Source organism: Panulirus ornatus, chromosome 59 (assembly GCF_036320965.1).
Source record: "Panulirus ornatus isolate Po-2019 chromosome 59, ASM3632096v1, whole genome shotgun sequence".
NCBI classification, from domain to species: Eukaryota; Metazoa; Arthropoda; class Malacostraca; order Decapoda; family Palinuridae; genus Panulirus; species Panulirus ornatus.
Window position 1 is genome coordinate 7,909,976 of NC_092282.1, and position 23,700 is coordinate 7,933,675.

The following is a 23,700-nucleotide window of genomic DNA, read 5'->3' on the forward strand; positions in this document are numbered from 1 at the left end:
ATGGTCGCACCATCGCACTTCAGTTACGGTCTTCCCGCAAGCGATCTTCAAGAGGATTACCGACCATAACAATAACAATAATGAACACGGTTTCTGTCTCACCGTTGATCCTTACAGATCCCCATTCCTCTGTCAGAGAGAGAGAGAGAGAGAGAGAGAGAGAGAGGGAAGACCTCCGCCCACACATTCCATTTGTAAAGGGTCTTGGCTGCCGGCCCGGCCTCCCTCCCTTCGCGTAGCATCGTCCCGTGGAAATAATCTCGTCTTCCAGATGATGTGCGTCGCCCGGGAGCCGACGCGGACATGGCAGGATAGACATCCGGATACTCACGGAATTCAGCGTTCGTGGACTTGGGGGGATCCTCAGCAGCACTAAGGAAGGGTGGCCTGTCGTATACTTGTTTACAAGCGGTGACGCCTACAATTGTTTATTTACATATGATATATATATATATATATATATATATATATATATATATATAGAGAGAGAGAGAGAGAGAGAGAGAGAGAGAGAGAGAGAGAGAGAGACGCCCTGGAAATTTGTCAAACAACGAGGGGATTTCGTCGAAAACCAAGCTGAGGATATTCAAGAGATGGTCCTCTACAATTCTGTACCGAATGACGGTCCTCTACAAACTTGCCAACTACACACGTTAAACCAACTAGACGATAATTTCCTCTATTTTTTTCTCTTACATTGTTAAACTTCTAATGCTCCGGAACTCTCCCTGGAATGAGATAAAAAAAAAAAAAAAGCAGTCGTGTTTAAAATTTGTACTCTGTCCGGTCTAAGTTCTTAAGATATTATATTCAAAATATTTAAGCGACTCTTGACCCATGAGAACGACGGTATGACCAATAGATATAAAAGCCTGACCTTTCAGGTCAGGTGAAAGGTCAAGCCATTGTGGCTAAAGGTCGTATGGGGTCAGGTTAATGGCACATTGATTAAAAAATCTTTTATAAGTGATGTATACACCATAATGGTTTAATATTTTTAAAAATTTATACAATATATATATATATATATATATATATATATATATATATATATATATATATATATATATATATCCCTGGGGATAAGGGAGAAAGAATACTTCCCACGTATTTCCTGCGTGTCGTAGAAGGCGACTAAAAGGGGAGGGAGCGGGGGGCTGGAAATCCTCTCCTCTCGCTTTTTTTTTTTAATTTTCCAAAAGAAGGAACAGAAAGGGGGCCAGGTGAGCATATTCCCTCAAAGGTCCAGTCCTCTGTTCTTAACGCTACCTCGCTAACGCGGGAAATGGCGTATAGTTTGAAAGAAAAAAAAAAAAAAATATATATATATATATATATATATATATATATATATATATATATATATATATATATGAATGCATTAAAATGCATAAGCTTGCCTTTAAGCATGAAAATAAACAAATCAATATATCACACTCAACTGATGACTCTTGTGTCAGCGAACTGAGAAAAAATTTACACCAGGAAGCAAAATACAGACAAACGGAAATCAGACTTTAATACAGTTTGGTGCCAGGGCGGGAGGGCAGAAAGGCCCGCCTGCCAGCCGTATGTACAAAACTCGCAACTCGACTCCCGTAGCTCATTATATCCCTAATGAGAAAACTTTACTTGTTATCTAAAATACTTTCCCAACTAATAATTTTCCCCAAACACTGTAACGTTCGTCTCCGCTGGTACGATAACCAACGTAAACGCAGTTACGGTAACACAACTACGTTCAGTTATAGCGCGAAAACATTATCAAAAGGTACGATAACTTTAACAATTATGACAATCACCATACCCACACGTACGATAACGTTACTTATATGTACGATGACCCTATGTTTACGAATACTGCTGTTATATTGGTGTGCTACTTTGCCGAATCACAGTGTAGGCATAGGGCACGTTCCCATATCGTTATGTAAACATAAACCACGTTTTCAAATCACTGTAAACATAAGTTACCAGTCATATATCTTTAAACATAAGCGAAAATGTCATGCTGGCACAGCACTTATGAGAACATAAAATGTTGCCATATAACTATGTAGACATAAGCCAAGTTGCCATATCACTGTGAGGATATAAGCCACCTGCCACAGTGTGAACATGATTCACTACGCCACATCACCAGCGCGGACATCAGGTCGATATAATTTCACTAACATCAGTAAGTCTTACGCTCATGTCCTGTTCAAATACCTGAAAACAAACTAGGGGGGAAAATATTACTTGAATATCACAATCCAGGATTTTCCCTGTAGCGGAGAGCAATTAACCAACCAATTAACCCGTTCACTGGCAAGGCGCATCGGTTCTGACTAGGTTGGTGAGTCGGGTCTGGAGGAGAGAGAGAGAAGCTGCTGCGTGAGGCTGCTGCTTGGAAGTCTGGTGCCGCTCAATGACGAGGTGATCGTGTCAGTGGACCAGTGTGTGTGTGTGTGTGTGTGGTGACCTGAATACCACAGTTCCCAAGCACTGTGTCGCCGTCGGTCAACCTGATGTGAATGATGCAGAGACAATCTGGGGTTCAGCTGATGCCACGTATGGTCTGTCACCTGACTGTCCACACACACACACACACACACACACACACACACAAGGAGGACCTTGTCAGTTAAATGTCACCTTATGTGCAGATGGTGTGTACAGACACACATGACAGACCACCTGGAATGTTCTTCGAGATGTCGATGGAAAAAGGCAAAGTGCTAAGGGATTGAGTGAGGGCCACGCGTCGTACCTGTCTTTTAAGAAAGGTTCCTAGGAAGGGAGGATGAGCTTAATACAACCCGGTACCACTGACGAGTGTGGTCTGTCAAAACATATAATCAGGAGGAAAATGAATGACTTCTCGCCGAGGAGGAACTACCCGAGGGAGAGACAGCACAACTTGAGAGAAAGGTGATGGAGGAACAAACTTCTTCAATTTCTACTAGAGAGTGAGCTCCGTAGTGGACTAGAAGAAAAGACTGGGTGACTGTATGTATTGTGAACTGCTAGAGAGCATTTCAAACTGTACCACACAGTAGGTTGGTGACTAATCACAATCTTCATGGAGGAAAGCCTTCTCGAAACGGGCTGAGTGTGACCACTGGCGTACCACAAGGATCTCTTTTGGGTCACAAGTCCACTCGATCCACGTGAATGACTTGCCATAAGAATCGAGCCTTAACATGTGTGCGGATGATACTGTGATCAAGAAGGAAGACACGAGCGACGGAGGTTGCATCAAGTTACGAGGGGAACCGAGACAAACTCCATGGTTGATGAGATTCAACTCGAGTAATACATAATGGCGATGGCATACAGTGAAGGACAGTTTGAAGTCAACATCACCTCAAATGGAAACAAGACGAAAGGAACTTGTAAGTGAGAGGGACTTGGAAGTACATAGTTATCGTCCCCAACTTGTCGCCGGACTCCAACATCAGGAGATAAAATACAGGGAAAAACAAGTGTTTGCAGGCAAATATTAGAACGGCGTTCAAGCAAGCTGTTCACATGCATTACATTTGAGTAAGCTGTCCACATCTGACATTAGACCAAAACTATAATATGCTTCTTAATATGATCGTCTCACAAAGTAATAAAGAAGTTCCAAAGGAAGGCAACAGAGATAGTATCAAATTCAAAGGAGCTGTTCAAATAAGAAGACAGAAAAGTAAAGGGTGACCTGATCGCAATCTTGCAAGACGTAGATGGCAAACAATTCTCTGAGAGATGTAAGAACAGGACAACCAGAGGCCATAACATGAAATTCAACATGAAAGTTGTTTGAGAGATGTACTTTTATGGTATAAGACGTAGGAGATGAACGTTATAAACTGAATGATGAAACTGAGAAATGTGGACAACACACAGACGTTTACAAAGCTGTGTGAGAGCAGAGGAACTACAGGAAATGGGGCTCCGCGAATGCTAACGCCCCTTTCCGCAAATCATTATTAAACACACACACATTATATATATATATATATATATATATATATATATATATATATATATATATATATATATATATATATATATATTTTCCCTGGGGATAGGGGAGAAAGAATACTTCCCACGTATTCCCTGCGTGTCGTAGAAGGCAACTAAAAGGGGAGGGAGCGGGGGGCTGGAAATCCTCCCCTCTCGTTTTTTTTTTTTTTTTTTTTTTTCCAAAAGAAGGAACAGAGAATTGGGCCAGCTGAGGGTATTCCCTCAAAGGCCCAGTCCTCTGTTCTTAACGCTACCTCGCTAATGCGGGAAATGGCGAATAGTTTGAAAGATATATATATATTTTCTTTTTCTTTCAAACTATTCGCCATTTCCCGCATTAGCGAGGTAGCGTTAAGAACAGAGGACTGGGCCTTTGAGGGAATACCCTCACCTGGCCCAATTCTCTGTTCCTTCTTTTGGAAAAAAAAAAAAAAAAAAAAAAAAAAAACGAGAGGGGAGGATTTCCAGCCCCCCGCTCCCTCCCCTTTTAGTCGCCTTCTACGACACGCAGGGAATACGTGGGAAGTATTCTTAATCACCTATCCCCAGGGATAAAATATATATATATATATATATATATATATATATATATATATATATATATATATATATATATATATATAGGTAGAAGACCTCGTCTCCATTAACTTCCATACTTTCTTGCCCTCAAACTTCATTTCCCAGGACGCCATTTCAACGGAGAAGTCAATTTCAAGTTTAATGAGCTTCCCTATTAAAGAGTGAAATGAGAGAAAGACTGACTGATTATCTGAAGAGAGAGTATCTTAATCTATCTCTCTCCTGCCGAGGAAAAACCACCCCGACAATCTATACATTCATTTAGGAGAGAGAGAGAGAGAGAGAGAGAGAGAGAGAGAGAGAGAGAGAGAGAGAGAGACTTCTGCAGCTAACTCATAATCAATATGAATAAAAAAAAATATTCGAGTTCTCAATCAACTGCGAAAAATATATGCAAATCCTTTCAACAAACCGAAGGAAAAGACATTAAACCAATGCTACCACACACTGTACTAATGGCAGTACAAACACTTCATTGAGTGGTGATCGATGGCAATCCATTTTAAAGGGCTAAAGTTCGTCACAATGAATGAAGGGGTTCGACTCCGTTGCTTCAATCAGAAGTAAAAAAATTCTACTCAGTGCCTTCCACACTGACTGAAGCGTTTCGAAGCAACTGAATGGCGGTCGACAGCAGCCCAGGGCCAGAAGGCTTCACGGCGAATGAAGCGATTCGACTCGGGTCCTTCACAATGAATCAGACGAAGAAATATGGAAAGGGAAATATTATTAAGAGGCTTAGGGGCATCTGAGAGCCAAGACGACTGGCGAATGTTTCTGTCAGGAAAGAGATGGAATTATATTACGTGTCCCTGATCGGAAATACGCCTAATCCTTCAGATTAGGCGTACATTACACTAATTGCAAAAAAGAGATTGGAATCATCTTAAACGAGATATTGTCGAATCCTCGTGATGAGTGAGACATCTAAGTTGAACCTGAGAAATGGAGATGATTGGATGAGCACGACGGTACGACTCTGGAACACGACGGTACGACTCTGGAACACGAAGGTACGACTCTGGAACACAACGGATCGACTGTGGAACACGAAGGTACGACTCTGGAACACAACGGTACGACTCTGCAACACAACGGATCGACTGTGGAACACGAAGGTATGACTGTGGAACACAACGGTACGACTCTGGAACACAACGGATCGACTGTGGAACACAACGGTACGACTCTGGAACACAACGGATCGACTGTGGAACACAACGGTACGACTCTGGAACACAACGGATCGACTTATGAGAAGAACGACCTAAGGCCCAAGCATACGACAACTTGAGCTTTTGAGTCACAAGTCACGTCATTATTCCCAAGGATAGGACAAAATCGTATTAAAGTGCTGCACTGTCGTACTCAAGAGTCGTATCTTCTCACTCAACAGTCGTACCGTCGTACTCTATGGTCCTTCCTGCACTCTCAAGGGTCGTACCTTCGTACCCCAGGATCGTACCTGCTCACAACAGTCGTACCGTCGTGCTCAATGGTCATACCTTTACTCAAGGGTCGTACCTGCTCACTCAACAGTCGTACCGTCGTGGTTTAATAAGGGTCGTGCTGTCGTACTAAAGGGTCGCACAGTCGTGGTAAATGGCCGTACCGTCGTACTTAACAGATCAAACCATATCTAATTGGGCTTTAGAGAACTTCACCACACGACATCTATACTGAGTGTGTGTGTGTGTGTGTGTGTGTGTGTGTGTGTGTGTTACCGGACGAGTCCTGCCTGAGGCCAGGTTACATCGTGGGTGAGTCGAGTCACCTCTGGCTAAGCTGACATACTGGGCGAGAAAAGTTCCTCGAAGGCGGATACAGCCTTGTCGGAGTCTTTGCCGCTCACGGAGCTATTTCTTGGAGCTAGAATATATATATATATATATATATATATATATATATATATATATATATATATATATATATATATATACATAAAACATTCCGTACGGTTATAAATAACCTGAACTTTAGCTAGCCAGAGGGGCAGCGTCAACAACTTCTGGTAAACCAATTTATATTTCTTCTTGTCTCGCCTTTTCTTCATCCAGGAACAAACAGAAGCAGGTATTTCTGACCCGGGTAATTACATTCTTCCCGATGGCTCTTTTTCCCGCCCTCCTCTTCACCTCTCCGTCAGCCAACGACGTATAGCGGCGGCAGCACGGCCCTCCCGTCGTGTTCTAGGGTCGCAGTATCGTCGTGCTCGAGATATTAACAGAAATAAACACATTTTTTTTCGCCGAGGTTAAGACACTGGGGGTATTTCATTATGAAGTGACAAGTTGTCGTGTGCGGTAAGATAACTGCTCCGCGGACACCAACCCAAGCAGCACGCGTTGCCATATACACACACCATCGACTTTCATTCATATCTCTCCTGGTTTCCCGAAAGTTACGCATTATTCATTTACCGTGATTCATTACTTAATACGGGTCTCTATATATAGGAAGTGTCTTGCCTCGGCGGAAAACATAGCAATAATTGGTATCAGTATATATATATATATATATATATATATATATATATATATATATATATATATATATATATACTGATATATATATATATATATATATATATATATATATATATATATATATATATATATATATATATATATATATATATAACTGCAATGATAAAAGTAAATAGAAAACTTCAATTACGATTGAAAAGCACAAGAATCATAAACCATTCATGCTAAAACAAAGAAAGTTATAGATACAGTATATCAATACATTAGTTATGTATTACAGGACATCCCATAAATACCTATCATACAGCAGAAGGAAGACCACAATTTCCTTTACTTCGAATGATTTTCAAATGCACTGTACTGATTCCGGCTTAATACAAGCCATTCAATGACGGTAGACCAGACAACACACACGTAGGGAAAAGACGTTTAATACGAGTCTTATATATCAAAGAAACCGAGAAGGCATCACATGGATACACCATATCATAAAGCTGGTTTACTTAGACACGTCACACAACACCAATAGAAAAACACGAATAGTTCATAAAAATCTAGTAAATAAACAGGAAAAAACGACGTCATTGGACACCAAAAGTCAAATCTATAAAATATAATGAAAACGAAAAAAAAAAAATATGACTCAGACACGCAGAAAGAAAACGGGAATATATCTAGAGCGAGGCGGCTCATAAGGACCTTCTGGTGCAATAGGTAGGGGAGATGGAGGGCCTTGAGAAATTGGTAAATAAACAGGAAATAGGGCGGGCACCGGGAAGGGGATGGGATGAGGAGGGAGGGAGGAGGAGGGGAGGGAGGCGAAATATGTCAGGAATGCTGCGACAGCGGAGCCGCTGGGCTGGGAGGAATAAAATGCAAAAGGAATTGCCCAGCAGCGTTAGGCACGGACCTCCTCCTTCCACTTACCACGGTAGCCCTGTGGTCCGCATCACCACCAGGTCGAGAAACAAACAAGTGTATGTCAACATTCCAGGCTTAGTACTCTATATATGAAGGCCTAGAATATATATATATATATATATATATATATATATATATATATATATATATATATATATATATGTGTGTGTGTGTGTGTGTGTGTTCGATGGCCATCCGGGACCTCAGGCGAGGGAGGGAGGTCTGGTATCGTCGACCTTTACATTGTTGTTGTTGTGTTGTGGAGAGAGAGAGAGAGAGTCGCCTCGTCCTAACGAAAATGAGAAAAAAATGGACTGTTGGGTTACAGCGGCGGGTTCTGTTGAAACGATCTAATCACGGTGACGATAGTTAAACATTACGGCAGGGGGGGGGGGATGAGGGTGGATGGAAGCAGGTGATTATAAAGATGATTAAACCTGAACCTTTAACGGTCAGGTTAAAGGTTAAGTCTTCGTAGCCAAGGATCGCACCGTCGTGCTCAAGGATCGTACGCACAGTTAAACCCAAACCAACGAAGGGTATTAGGCTGCACTCTTAAATACCTCTTAAATACTCTTAAATGCTATTAATTCTTATATCCAAGCTGTCATGATACACCTCATACTGCTGCTGCTACTGAAAACCTTATACTAATTCTCCTAAGTCAACTTGGGGTTGGGTTGTGAGACCTCAAGAATGGTACAAACCCACATTAAACACACATCACCTCCGTATGTTAATAACATTGGGATAAACGCTCGTTTCCTACTTGGTTATTAATTTCCGGTCCGACGAGTTGATGTGAACAGTTAATTAATAGTGAGGACAAGAGCCAGGCAACAGTGCAAGTGGCAACACCCGCTTGTTTCACGGGGGCCATTCAAGTATGGGAGGAGAGTATTACATTGGTGGTGAGATCTTACATCACCTTATATTTCCCGCCGGAAAAAAACATATAAGGAAATAAAAGCAAATCGACCATATATATATATATATATATATATATATATATATATATATATATATATATATATATATATATATATCCGAGCTGCTGACAGTCCATTATTGACCACTTTCTGAATTAGCAAAAAAAAATAAAGATTCAGTGACCGTTTTCTTTTCCCCCTGTACTTAGCTATCTATCTATCTATATAGGTAGATAGACAGATAGATAGATAGATAGATATAGATAAATAGATAGATACAGGTTGCCGCTGAACATGAAGACATACATAAAGGGATGCGGACAGCGAATGGCATTCCTCCACTTGGCAGGAGATCCTGTCGCACAGACACTTGTGGGTGTCGACACTCCTTAACACCGGCATAAATCACACACACACACACACACACACACACACCAGGAATCTGACGGGAAATATGATGTCTGTCCTAATAACTTAAATGAAATCGAGAATTCACAGCCAAACAGGATCTAAACAATCCAAGAAAAAAAAAACAGGGGGCAGATGTTGAGAATCAACCACGGCCATGAGCTTGAGTTACCGTTCCAGATAAAGGGGAAATAAAGCAGCATATTTCAAGTGGGTAACGATCCAGTGGGGGGAGCAGAAGCCAGATTACAGCGGGAATACCGAGGGGGAAGCTATAGGTGCTGCTGCTGCTGCTGCCAGAGGTCCCCACGTATATCTCCCGCCCCGGTACAAGGAGTAATGTCTCGTGTACCGGGAACCCCTGATATACTATTTCCTTTAGCAGCCTTACGGCACCGTAAAGTGTACGGTAGCTAACACAATAGGAGCTGCCAACCACCCGCCACCGGGCGTACCAACCACTGGCTAGCCCGACCACTCAGGCGCAACCAACCACTGGCAACTCCGACAAGCAGGCGTACCAACCACTCGCCAGCCCCGACCAGCAGCCATACCAACCACTGGCTCGCCCGAGCAGCAAGCGTACCAACCACTGGCTAGCCCGAGCAGCAAGCGTACGAACCACTGGCTAGCCCGACCAGCATTCGCAGCAACCACTGGTGAGTCCGACCAGCATGCATACCAACCACTGGTTAACTCGACCAGCAGACGTACCAACCACTGGTTAACTCGACCAGCAGGCGTACCAACCACTGGTTACCTCGACCAGCAGGCGTACCAACCACTGGCTAGCTCGAAGAGCAAGCGTACCAACCACTGGCTAGCTAGACGAAACAGGCGTAAAAGCTATCCAGCCGGTGGATTCGCTGTGGAGAGTCAGGCCGCTACACAACGCTGTAAAAAGTTTGGTAATTTATAGACGCCTCTGTACTGAGAAGACTCCTCTGTTGTCTTTGTTAACCTTTTTCCTTACACCAACGGGACTGAAAGAATTTGATATCTAGACACAATTCTTAGCGGAAAGCCGTTAGCGGGTTCGTTGAAGCGACTATTGCTCTACTAAAATCTAATGACAAAAACACGGAATCTTGAACAGTTTCGCCATCATAACCACTTCATGGAAGGGAAAACTAATTCATCTGAAGGTAAAAACCAAATTACATTCATGGAACTTAAAGTATTTTGATAAGAGATTCAAGATCGGGCTTTAACAAGTACACAGTTAGGTTTTAAGCTTATATATATATATATATATATATATATATATATATATATATATATATATATATATATATATATATATATATCAAGATATTCCTATGAGTCCACGGGGAAAATGAAGCACGATAAGTTCCCAAGTGCACTTTCGTGTAATAATCACATTATCAATATATATATATCAAGTTTTTAACTTTTGTACTATGTTCTAACGTATAAGAAGGATTCTAGCTTAATGAGAAAAAGCTTTTAAACAGCCAATATATAAACATATATACATATACATGTGTTTAAATTGCGTGTATCGAATATTGGCTTGACCAATGACTGAAGGCGAGAGGCGGTATATCCATCAACACACAAGATACTCCTATGACCTAAATACATGGTTAGATCAAGTATGATACTAGAATGACGTTGAACAACTAAAAAGATCAGAGTTCTATTTAGGATGGTGGTCATATCTTAAACGGTGACGGGCTTGTGTGACCCAGCCAGTTGAGAGGCCTTCCACAGCGGTAAATGATTTACGTAATGGTACAACGCGTCCGCGTTACCAGTAATGGATAAATCTATGAACGGCAAAACACACACCTAGTAAACTAGACTACATCGTTGACCGTTACGATCGTCAATTCATTGATCCATCTGATTTATCCCTTAGTGTGTGTGTGTGTGTGTGTGTGTGTGTGTGTGTGTGTGTGTGTGTGTTGATACGGACGGGGAGGGAGGGTGACCATCCGGCAGACTATATTCATATGTTTGCGTCAACCATCTCTCGCGTGTATCACTCCATTTCCCATAAAGTTTTATTCTATATCCTAACTCGTCACTCAAGATCCGTTCATCCTTAACCAGACTACAAAGTATATCATTCATTAGTCTCTCGAATACGACCTTTGAGTATGATGGCCTGGCCTTTGACCTGACCTCAAAGGGGGAAAATCAAAGGACAGGCCATTACACCCAATGAATCGTGCGGCCGTGTTCATCTTCTCTATTTTCTGTGATAAATTATCCATCCATTCAGTAATTTCTCCGGCGATATATATATATATATATATATATATATATATATATATATATATATATATATATATATATATATATACATATATATATATATATATATATATATATATATATATATATATTATCCCTGGGGATAGGGGAATAAGAATACTTCCCACGTATTCCCTGCGTGTCGTAGAAGGCGACTAAAAGGGGAGGGAGCGGGGGGGCTGGAAATCCTCCCCTCTCGTTTTTTTTTTTTAATTTTCCAAAAGAAGGAACAGAGGGGGCCAGATGAGGATATTCCAAAAAAGGCCCAGTTCTCTGTTCCTAACGCTACCTCGCTAATGCGGGAAATGGCGAATAGTTTAAAAGAAAGAATATATATATATATATATATATATATATATATATATATATATATATATATATATATATATATATATATATATATCAACCACGTCCCATTCTAACACGCTACTTCAAGCACTAATAAGAGGCTTATACGAAGGAGACATGCCATGTAATACTATCGTTTCGTCATAAATCTGCGGATGTCTATAAATCTATTTAACTACCTGGCGCTCAGGCAGGGAAGCAAGTACGGGGGAACCCCGTGAAGGCAGGCTGGGAGGTGGCGGTCAGACACTTAACGTTACGTGGAGCAGGGTGTAGCCGCTGGCAATGCAAGGGTCGGCTGCAGTGTGATCTGCATCACGACCGGCACTGCGAGGCTTTGAAACGCATCACCCTCACCCATGTCCTCCCCAGCAAATACGACTTGACTATATAAATAGAGGCAGACCATTTTCCACTCACTCCAAATATCTAATAGTTACCTCTCTCTCTCTCTCTCTCTCTCTCTCTCTCTCTCTCTCTCTCTCTCTCTCTCTCTCTCTCTCTGTCTCTCCCTCGCGTTAAATCCTTTCATATTGCAAGTTAGGCCTGGCCTCGATGTGGGTTTCTGATAGTGACCAGAGCCTTAATTATCATAATAATATTAATAATAATAATAATAATAATAATAATAATAATAATAATGTCAACGTATCACTGTGGTGGGAATGGTCAAATAATACAACACGACATACATCCAGTTTTCTTTGACAATCAAAAGTCCAATAATGATGACCTCCCACAAGCGTATCATCTCGTTTTTTTCATATTTTTTTTTTTGCCATTTCCATCTTAATTTCATCTTTCATTTATCAAATGATTACTTCTCAAACGGAAAATGAAAATAACACAAGACATACGTCTAAGTAAACACATCTAAAGGTCAGCCTAGTACCGTCCCTTCTATACGAGATTCTTGTCAAGTTACGAGTGAATCAGTATTTTCTCAAGACTGTCTCCATGACCCGTCTGTGAACGACAAACGGACTGTCACAGCCAACCCAATTAAAAAGTTCTCACACCCGCGTTCAGTTGACCAGCAGACACACGCAAGGAATGGCTGCTTGCCCTCAGCCCCACTGCGACGCTCCATCGCCAAACACAGCTACAAAAAGTTTTACGAAATATCTTTTTCCTCTTTACCAAAGAACTTCTGAGAAATTCTTTTTATATGTTTAGTTTTTTTTCCTATGTCTCTCCCTAATTATGTGATCATTACACGAAAGTGCACTTGGGAACTTATCGTGTTTCATTTCCTTGTGGTAAGGACGGAATATATATATATATATATATATATATATATATATATATATATATATATATATATTATATATATATATATATATATATATATATATATATATATATATATATATTCCATTTCCCAACCCGATCCCAGCGCTCATAAACACGACCGACCAATTTCGTCAGCAATCCTTATTACCAGCTCTCACGGTCGTCAGGCTTCTGGGGTCCATTTTCCCTGATGCAGTTGTCTCCACAGTCGAGTGAACAGTGAGGTCAACATGGGTCAACCACAGTGCCTCCAACGCCACAACCACCACGACTCTGAGCGCTACAGGAGCATTAGGGCAGGAAGTATATATATATATATATATATATATATATATATATATATATATATATATATATATATATATACAAAATTCCCGCCAATAACACCATCAGACACCAGTCACAGCCAATACATCACTACGACCATCACCACCACCAACTGTACGACCATACGGGTTAAGTTGAAGGTCACAGCTATCATACAATCAAGGGGTCGTACCATCGTGGTGCCTGCCTGACACGGGTCGTGCTGTCACTGTAAGTAGAGTGTGGTCGTCTTCGTCAGGCGTCGACTATTATACTCTGCCTCAATTATCTCCTCATATCATCTATCTGTTCATCTTCAACCTTGCCGTTCATCCCAATCCGCGCGCGCGCGCGCTCGCTCGCTCGCGGGAGAGAGAGAGAGAGAGAGAGAGAGAGAGAGAGAGAGAGAGAGAGAGAGTATACTGACGTATCCATACGACAGGACCTACGATGAGATTCTGCCATGAGGCAGGACTAGTGCGTAACGCTCTCACCAGATTATGAGAGAGAGAGAGAGAGAGAGAGAGAGAGAGAGAGAGAGAGAGAGAGAGAGAGAGAGAGAGAGAGAGAGAGAGAGAGAGAGTACGGGTAGAGTAAGGGGTGGAGGAGCGAGAGGTGAGCGGGCTCGGGCTGGCCAGTATGCCAGTCGCCACTGATGTGTGAGGAAGACTCTGCCTGGCTCTCTCTCTCTCGCTCTCTCTCGCTCTCACTTTACCGCTGGCTTATCGTGACCTCGCTCACTTTCTCTCCCTCCTTAACCATACCCCCCCCCTGCCCTTCCTCTCTATCCCCGTATACCCTCACCTTCCTTCCTATCCCCACGGGGATAGGCCCAAGCCCCGGATAGTTGAACTACGGTGCGATTCTTGTGCTGGAGAGAGAGAAAAGAAGTAATCTTAAAACTTCCCCAGGAGAAAAGCCACATTTACCATCTACCCAGCCAGTGATGTCTCAGAGCTCAAAGTCTTGGTAAGTACTGTGTATTTTGAGCCTTATTTGGGATCAACATTGAAGTTTATATTATAATGCGATGAGGTTTGTATGACATGTTGTCGCCGCGTCTTTTACGAAAAGTGTGTGTGTGTGTGTGTGTGTGTGTTTGGCATAACCTTTTACTCCTCACTATATATGTTTATGTTTATTTGTTTATTTTAAAATTTGAACTCTGCAACGCTGGCGCTGTCTGTACTCTAATGATTTAATAAAAAAAAGGTCAATTATATTACAGTTCCCTTTTCACACACACACACACACACACACACACACACACACACTAAAACAGATCAGTCCTTCTCTCGTCCAAACGTCAGACTCATCCTTCATATCACATACTCTTTTCCCTCCTTTCCTCAAGTGTCTTCCCAGCATCCTGACTGATCTACAATCGTTTGCTACACTGACAAAAAAAAAAGAAAAATTCTCTCTCGTAACACCATCGAAGTCATTTCAAAATATGTTCCTCATTTCGTTGTCCGTCTCCACCACGTCCGCTGAGCACTTCGCTCCGGGGGTCATCATCTCCACCACGTCCGCTGAGCACTTCGCTCCGGGGGGCTTCATCTCCACCACGTCCGCTGAGCACTTCGCTCCGGGGGGCATTATCTTCACCACGTCCGCTGAGCACTTCGCTCCGGGGGGCATCATCTTCACCACGTCCGCTGAGCACTTCGCTCCGGGGGGCATCATCTTCACCACGTCCGCTGAACACTTCGCTCCGGGGGGCATCATCTTCACCACGTCCGCTGAGCACTTCGCTCCGGGGGGCATCATCTTCACGTCCGCTGAGCACTTCGCTCCGGAGGGCATCATCTTCACCACGTCCGCTGAGCACTTCGCTCCGGGGGGCATCATCTTCACCACGTCCGCTGAGCACTTCGCTCCGGGGGGCATCATCTCCACCACGTCCGCTGAGCACTTCGCTCCGGGGGGCATCATCTCCACCACGTCCGCTGAGCACTTCGCTCCGGGGGGCATCATCTCCACCACGTCCGCTGAGCACTTAGCTCCGGGGGGCATCATCTTCCGCGTCTGAGCCCCCGCAACTCGTGCAATTCTTCACAGTTTTTCCCTCAACGACCCGGGTCGTCCCCCCTTAAAAGTCTTCGACTGTCGTCTTCCGCTCTCCCAAACAAATGGGACTGAATTACGCGCATCAAACAGCTATTCACGGCCAACGGATAGTCGCACTGTACAGTGTCTCACCAATTTAATGTCTCTCTCTCTCTCTCTCTCTCTCTCTCTCTCTCTCTCTCTCTCTCTCTCTCTCTCTCGAAATCGATAAATCCCCAAAGACATTGCTTAAACGTGCGAGACTTTATCTCCGTCGAAATCCCGACTTTATCATCCACTCAATACTTTTCCTGAAACGGTGTGATGTGTTACTTTTTTTAATGACTACTTGTGACAACAGTGGATCCTGCACCATGACACTTGGTGACGCCGTCTGTAGCTTGAACAACAGCTCCTGATGGTTGTGAGAACGCTTAAACAACAGCTTCTGATGGCTGTGAGAACGATCAAACAACAGCTCCTGATGGCTGTGAGAACGCTTAAACAACAGATCCTGATGGTTGTGAGAACGCTTAAACAACAGCTCCTGATGGTTGTGAGAAAGCTTAAACAACAGATCCTGATGGTTGTGAGAAAGCTTAAACAACAGATCCTGATGGTTGTGAGAAAGCTTAAACAACAGATCCTGATGGTTGTGAGAACGATCAAACAACAGCTCAATCAGCTAACTATAACAACACGTAAATAACATCGCCATCACATGATCGTCACAGTACTTGAACAATAGCCCCAGCTGATCGTAAGACCACTGGATTATACGAACACTTATAAAACAACAGCTGCATCCCTTGATTCAGTACGCACTTGATAACGTATTTACCTGCACATTTTTGCTTTCAAATTGGGTAAACACTGATGATGATGATGATGGTGATGATGTCCCTTTGTGAGCGGAGACAATTACTATGATCCTTGTTGTTGTTGTTCTTGTTCTTGTTGTTGCTGTAATTAAACGCCAGGCATGTTTCCTCTTATGAGTTGCTTCACAAAACGGGTCGTCCTCCTTAACCAAATGAGCAAGTCGGCGCACGACTCTTTGAGCACGACGGTGCGATCCTGGAGGACGACGGTGCGACCCTTGAGCACGACGGTACGACCCTTGAGCACATCGGTGCGACCCTTGAGCACAACGGTACGACCCTTGAGCACGACGGTACGACCCTTGAGCACGACGGTACGTCCCTTGAGCACGACGGCACGACCCTTGAGCACGACGGTAAGACCCTGGAGTATGACGGTACAACCCTTGGGTATGATGGCCTGGCCTAGCCTATGACCTGAACCCTAAGGGTCAGATCAGTCTGTCTGTCAACATTGTGTCCTCTCTATCGTCAACCAATCAGTCTTTTCCCATCCTTCACTAACTAACATTTTCATTCTGCCTGTATCTGGTAACACTGGCACCGCGATTATGTGACTCCCTGCAGCTTCGAAGTTGCGCTCCATGTGGGAGCAGAGTAAGGTCAACCTCTTATGGGGCGGGGAGGTCCTCCTTCCCCCTCCGTTGACGAAGATAGAGCCACGTCGAAAGCGACTCCCCGCTCGCCGATGTTATCACTGACGGTTGGCTATTCACCCTGGCTGAGCTCTGTATCTCATAGCTGACTTCGAACTGCATTCATCATCTTATCCTACGTTTCTCACATCTTAATATTTCATACACCCAACCTCAAGGTCAAGACGAAGGTGTGTGTGTGTGTGTGTGTGCGTGTGTGTGTGTGTGTGTGTGTGTGTGTGTGTGTGTATGTGTGTGTGGGTTGGTGTGTATGTTCCTCTGACCTCACTTCACACAACACATGATCTGATACACGCAATTCTCTTGTACACATGTAACGGACACATAAGTCAACACTGTGGATGGTGACGGTGGAGTACGGTGGCCCGACTAGGTCCTCCCTCACCGTAATGTTGGAGAGGTTCCTCCCTCGCCTGCAGGCTGCGGCATTGGTGACTGGTGAGAACGACGAGCAACAAGAGCTCCTCTGCGTGGGCAATGTCCGTGTCATAACAGTGAACACGTGTTACCGGACTCCGCCTGCCTGTATCACCGTCAGTTGACGAGCGGGATGCACAATGTCGTCGTAGACCTCCTCCTTCTTGAAAGAGCCCATCGCTTCCCTGCTACCGCAAGCAGCGCAGCCTTAAAGAGCTGCAGAAGCTCATGGAAAACGTTTTCTGGGTCAGTTATGAAATACATGAACGTAGTGATCGATTAACTCGTCGTTCATGCGATTTCTGACGTTCTCTTCCCCTGCCTGGCAAGGCCAGTCCATCATCTGGTGGGTCAGTCCCCTCCTGCCCTACAAACGTATGACCCTTGGGACATGATCTCGTCGAGAGCTTTTCCGGTAATGGACTCGTCCTCTTGACCTTTCTGTTCATTCCCTGGCTCGGGAACGACCCCCCCTCCCCCCCTGATTGGCTGGCCTCAAGGTCCCGGTGTACGGCCCTCGGGGTCTTAGCGTGGTCCCCATGGGGTCCATGTGGTCTCTCGGGGTCGGTCCTGCACCGTGTGCCCAAAAGGTTCCTCGTCGTCTGACACGGACCATTGTCTACACTGGAAGACGTTCAGAAGTTAGAATTCTTTTTCCCAACCACTCTGTCCACCCTGATCGTCCTCCAAACACCTATCCCTACAGGTCATCCCTTGTCATATCCCTCCACGTCATCCGCCCGCCTATCCTTCCTAGCAAAGGACCTCCCAAAATCCATCATACTCAGCTGTTCTGAACAGGAATTTCACCGCGCGTTCTTCCAGCAACCTCTCAAATTAAACAAAAAAATAACCTTATCAGTAAATAATCTCAACAGTTTTGTTCCTGTATCTTCCCTCGCCATGGGAGACCTGAAACCACGCGTCACTCTCACCGGAACCCGGACCCAGCGGTCCTCCAGGCGCTTGAGGATTTGCTTCGAGGTCTTCCTTCAGCCGAGGCTTTGACTAGCGTCTCTCAAGATGACGTAATTGACCATCTCGAGCCAGGCAATATACGCGAACCCGCTGTACTGTACTGGGATGAATCACTCCGTCTTTGCTGAGTCGTTTGATCCGTCGTATTCATACAAATGTATTTACACTCCTCGAGCATGACGGTACGACCTGACTAAATCGTACCCAGTGGTCGTAGCGTCGTGGTGAAGGATCGTACCGTCCTGGTCAACAACGGACGGGTCGTGTTGATGGGGTTGTCCTGTCGTGTTCATTCTCAGGGGGTCGTACCACCACCCTCCTCTCTCGTGCTTCACGGGTCGTGCAACCATCCTCAAGAGCCATTGTCCTCATAGCGGGGCAACGTCCTAGTCGTAACCTAAAGTAGGTCGTACCAACACATGCAAACTGTCGTCGTATTATATTCCTCCCTCGCCTTAAAAAAGAAATATATAATTTATATATATATATATATATATATATATATATATATATATATATATATATATATATATATATATATATATATATAAACACACACACACCCATGAAAAACGAAAATGAAGGAGTGGGGACGAAAGAAAAAAAAAATCCTTTCCCTTCGCCATGATTGAATTTGGCGCCGTAGGTTGGGCTCCTCCACACCGCACCTCACCTCCCGCACTTCCCTCCCTCCCTCCTTCCTCACCACACTCCGCCACCGCCAACCACACATCGTCCTGGGTATTCATCCCGCTCCCAGGAGTCAAAATACCCCCCCCCTTTTATTTTTTCTGAGGCACTCCACCAGCTTCCTACTCCACTCCGACACACACACACACACACACACACACTCGACCTGCTCCAATGTGTATATATATCGTCTGGTACGAGCTGGTGTCGCAACTCAACGGTGTGTGTGTGTGTGTGTGTGTGTGTGTGTGTGTGTTCTGTGATATCGCGCCAATCACATTTTCTTTACAATTCTCCTCCAGAAACATATATATATATATATATATATATATATATATATTCCCCCCCCCAACCCCTCCTCTGCCACTCCTACCGTAGTTTCATACATATATATTATATATATATCGTATCTACTTATATACATGTGTGTACACAAACACACACACCCTAGCCTATGCCAGGTATCTACCATATCGACCAGTCCTTTAGGGAAGAACGAACAGCTGCGTGGACTGTGGACCGGCTGCGGGGACCAGGATTCGAACTCATAAGGGGTTTGATCCCGGCCGGCCCATGCATACGTGAAGTTCAGTAGCGCTAACCGCTACACCAGGAGAGTCGCGTGTGTGTGTGTGTGTGTGTGTGTGACATTTCGCGAGCCGGGCTGAGATTTACCCAGAGCTGAGACATCGTAAGTTGGGCAGGGCTTCCCCTGAGCTGGGAAGTGAGACTTTATGTTGGGCGGGAGATTTCCCCAAATTTGGTGAGCTGAACATTACCCAAATGGCGCTGAGATCTTCCGGCTGAGATTCGCCGAGCTGGGCTGAGATTTTCCCTGAGCGTTGGGCTCAGTGCCAGGGTGCAACACGTCGCTCGATAATTGTCCGCTTGTCTGCCTCCCCCAAGCCGAAGCCAGGCTCTGTGTGTGTGTGTGTGTGTGTGTGTGTGTGTGTGTGTGTGGTGACCAGTTCTTCCACTTCTCTAACATTGGACCTTACAGCACGACGGTACGACCATTATAAACACGACGGTACGACCGTTGAGCACGACGGTACGACCATTAAGCACGACGGTACGACCGTTGAGCACGACGGTACGACCGTTAAGCACGACGGTACGACCGTTGAGCACGACGGTACGACCGTTAAACACGACGGTACGACCATTAAACACGACGGTACGACCGTTAAACACGACGGTGCGACCGTTGAGCACGACGGCGGCACACCAGTCGTGTGTGTGTCTCTTGGTGATTACTGTTAATCAGTTGTCGTGTCTAATTGGCCTAATGAGCACGGAGGGGGGGAGGGGGGTGGAGATAGGTGTTCCCACCACACACACACACACACACACACACACACACACACACACTCCTCTCAACACCGCCACCACAAAACCCTCCATCACCACCAACACACACACACCCTCCTCCTCCTCCTTCTTTTTCACCACCATCACAATGCCATCTCCCCCTCACCACACACACACGCACACTGCCACCACCAACATACTCCCTTTCTCACCACCACAATAACATCCCCACCACACACTGCCGTCACCAGCATACTCATTTCGCCACCACCACAATAACATCCCCACCACACACTGCCGTCACCAACATGCTGCCTTTCTCACCACCACAATAACATCCCCACCACACACTGCCGTCACCAACATGCTGCCTTTCTCACCACCACAATAACATCCCCACCACACACTGCCGTCACCAGCATACTCATTTCGCCACCACCACAATAACATCCCCACCACACACTGCCGTCACCAACATACTCATTTCGCCACCACCACAATAACATCCCCACCACACACTGCCGTCACCAACGTACTCATTTCGCCACCACCACAATACTCTCTCCACCACCACCACACTCCCTCCCCTCCTCCCCACCACAAGCCACTATTTACCAAGTAACCCACGGGAGATCCTCCTGACATTATCATGACGTAAGGGCGCAAGTAGACAGGGGAACACGTTGGAGGACGACCCTCCTGCATCATGTGGAATACCCCCCTCATCAGTCAACACAAACTGAGCCGGAAAATTAAACTTACAGGATTTAAATCCCGGGGAGGACGGGGGGGGGGGGGGGGGGGGGGGGGGATTTAATCACCAGGAATCCAGCTCTCAGAATTTTTTTTTCTTCTTTTTCATGTCATGTTGTTAGCTTGCAGGCTATCAATCAGCATGACTGATGAGGTTATTAATGATTTATGATGTCATTAACACGTTGAAATGTGTGTGTGTGTGTGTGTGTGTGTGTGTGTGTGTGTGTGTGTGTGTGTGTGTGTGTGTGTGTGTGTGCGTTAGTGTGTATGTGTGTATGTGTATGTGTGTATGTGTGTGTGTGTTCGTGTGTGTGTGTGTGTGTGTGTGTGTGTGTGTGTGTGTGTGTGTGTGTGTGTGTGTGTATATGTGTGTGTGTGTGTGTGTGTGTGTGTGTGTGTGTGTGGGGAATTACCCAGCTGTACAATACAGGGAAGGGGTTTCTATATTGATGGGGCCCCCTTCTCTTGAACTACCACACAATTTGCTTAACTTACTGTAACACAGCTCTCTTAAATCTGGTACCATTATTAACGCCTTTCATAACGCCTTCCACTGAAAACGTTCTCCATCACGTCTTTACGTTTCTGTAACAGCGTCAACCCAAAACTGAGAAGCATACTCTAGTATTCGCCTGATAGACGATCTGCCGAGCAGTTTACGACAAGATCTTCTTATATATACATATATACGTCCTCGAATGCGACTCTACTACGTGGTATATATATATATATATATATATATATATATATATATATATATATATATGGTGTGGGAGGAAAGTTGTTAGAAGCAGTGAAAAGTTTTTATCGAGGATGTAAGGCATGTGTACGTGTAGGAAGAGAGGAAAGTGATTGGTTCTCAGTGAATGTAGGTTTGCGGCAGGGGTGTGTGATGTCTCCATGGTTGTTTAATTTGTTTATGGATGGGGTTGTTAGGGAGGTAAATGCAAGAGTTTTGGAAAGAGGGGCAAGTATGAAGTCTGTTGGGGATGAGAGAGCTTGGGAAGTGAGTCAGTTGTTGTTCGCTGATGATACAGCGCTGGTGGCTGATTCATGTGAGAAACTGCAGAAGCTGGTGACTGAGTTTGGTAAAGTGTGTGGAAGAAGAAAGTTAAGAGTAAATGTGAATAAGAGCAAGGTTATTAGGTACAGTAGGGTGGAGGGTCAAGTCAATTGGGAGGTGAGTTTGAATGGAGAAAAACTGGAGGAAGTGAAGTGTTTTAGATATCTGGGAGTGGATCTGGCAGCGGATGGAACCATGGAAGCGGAAGTGGATCATAGGGTGGGGGAGGGGGCGAAAATTCTGGGGGCCTTGAAGAATGTGTGGAAGTCAAGAACATTATCTCGGAAAGCAAAAATGGGTATGTTTGAAGGAATAGTGGTTCCAACAATGTTGTATGGTTGCGAGGCGTGGGCTATGGATAGAGTTGTGCGCAGGAGGATGGATGTGCTGGAAATGAGATGTTTGAGGACAGTGTGTGGTGTGAGGTGGTTTGATCGAGTGAGTAACGTAAGGGTAAGAGAGATGTGTGGAAATAAAAAGAGCGTGGTTGAGAGAGCAGAAGAGGGTGTTTTGAAGTGGTTTGGGCACATGGAGAGAATGAGTGAGGAAAGATTGACCAAGAGGATATATGTGTCGGAGGTGGAGGGAACGAGGAGAAGAGGGAGACCAAATTGGAGGTGGAAAGATGGAGTGAAAAAGATTTTGTGTGATCGGGGCCTGAACATGCAGGAGGGTGAAAGGAGGGCAAGGAATAGAGTGAATTGGAGCGATGTGGTATACCGGGGTTGACGTGCTGTCAGTGGATTGAATCAAGGCATGTGAAGCGTCTGGGGTAAACCATGGAAAGCTGTGTAGGTATGTATATTTGCGTGTGTGGATGTATGTATATACATGTGTATGGGGGGGGGTTGGGCCATTTCTTTCGTCTGTTTCCTTGCGCTACCTCGCAAACGCGGGAGACAGCGACAAAGTATAAAAAAAAAAAAAAAAAAAAAAAAAAATATATATATATATATATATATATATATATATATATATATATATACACACATATATACGTCCTCGAATGCGACTCTACTACGTGGCAGCCAGCAGGCAGTGCCGTCCCCTTCACAAATCCCTGGTGACAGGTTTAGGGTACAATGTCGACCTAACAGGTCCCTGTCAGTGACATATTCCCGTTGGCTTAATTCCTTCTCGACGACATTCGTACGGGGGGGGAGTTCTACACTCATGGCGGCCCCTGTCATTTCAACTTTCTCTCCTGCCACACAACTTATAATAAGTCAGCTTCAGCACCTGGTCCACACTCACACATCCGTCAGTCTATCCCCCCTCCTCCATCCACCACTGATATACACTACGTAAGTTCTTCTTTATATCTTTCCCCGAGACAAGTTTCCTGACAGGTTTCTT

General features: G+C 44.5%; 1 protein-coding gene across 1 annotated transcript in view; it reads left to right on the forward strand.

The window, feature by feature from the left end:
* The first annotated feature begins 14,184 nt into the window (after positions 1-14,184).
* The window catches only part of LOC139767337 (neuropeptide Y receptor type 5-like), a 98,790-nt gene continuing 89,274 nt past the window's right edge, over positions 14,185-23,700 (forward strand). The window contains exon 1 of the mRNA XM_071696660.1: positions 14,185-14,512. The gene's annotated coding sequence lies outside the window, so the exon portion shown is untranslated. The remainder of the gene's footprint in view (positions 14,513-23,700) is intronic.